The following is a 1,064-nucleotide window of genomic DNA, read 5'->3' on the forward strand; positions in this document are numbered from 1 at the left end:
GAACCACATCTGTAGCCTGTCCTAATATGGAGCATCCTCCAGCAGTAGGCAGTATGTTCTTCAGAAACTGGTGATAACGTGACCCAGTTAATCTCTGTGCCCGCATCTCGTGGTCGTGCGGTAGCGTTCTCGCTTCCCACGCCCGGGTTCCCGGGTTCGATTCCCGGCGGGGTCAGGGATTTTCTCTGCCTCGTGATGGCTGGGTGTTGTGTGCTGTCCTTAGGTTAGTTAGGTTTAAGTAGTTCTAAGTTCTAGGGGACTGATGACCATAGCTGTTAAGTCCCATAGTGCTCAGAGCCATTTGAACCATAATCTCTGTGGTAGCACTTATGGCCCTAGTAATCTATTGCCAAGAACGCCTACCCACATGTTGCTTGAGAATCGATAACGCTGCCATGTTTCTCGAACCGCATGAGGACTTTCATCGGCCCACACACGCTGATTATGGAAATTTAAATATCATCTCGTGTAAACCCTGCCTCATCAGTAAACAAAAAAAAAAAACTCCTCCCGAAATGGCTATGAAGGCGCAACGGTACCGACCGGCTGCCGTTTCATCCTCAGACCACAGGCGTCACTGGCTGCGGATATGGAGGGGCACGTGGTCAGCACACCGCTCTCCCGGCCGCATGTCAGTTTCCGAGACCGGAGCCGCCACTTCTCAATCAAGTAGCTTCGCAGTTTGCCTCACAAGGGCTGAGTGCACCCCGCTTGCTAACAGCGCTCGGCAGACCGGATGGTCACCCATCCAAGTGCTAGCCCAGCCCGACAGTGCTTAACTTGGATGATCTGACGGGAACCGGTGTTACCACTGCGGCAAGGCCGTTGGCTTCAGTAAACAAAACCTTGGAGGCAAATTGTGGATGTGTACCACACTGTCGCAAGAACCATTGGCAGAACTGCACTTTAGCAGGATGGCCTTGTGCCCTAAGAGCCTGGACGCGCTGAATATGGTACGGATACAACAACTGCTTATGAAGTAGCGCCCAGACCAGAGCAGAGGATGACTAAGACCTTCAGCCGCTGCTATTCGTCGCATACTGGTATCGGGATTGTCGTCCACT

At 52.5% G+C, this 1,064-nt stretch overlaps 1 pseudogene; it reads right to left on the reverse strand.

Moving 5' to 3' along the window:
• Nucleotides 1–712: 712 nt before the first annotated feature.
• LOC124608905 lies at nucleotides 713–830 on the reverse strand (annotated as a pseudogene).
• Nucleotides 831–1,064: the final 234 nt, after the last annotated feature.

Source organism: Schistocerca americana, chromosome 3, assembly GCF_021461395.2.
Source record: "Schistocerca americana isolate TAMUIC-IGC-003095 chromosome 3, iqSchAmer2.1, whole genome shotgun sequence".
Taxonomy (NCBI): domain Eukaryota; kingdom Metazoa; phylum Arthropoda; class Insecta; order Orthoptera; family Acrididae; genus Schistocerca; species Schistocerca americana.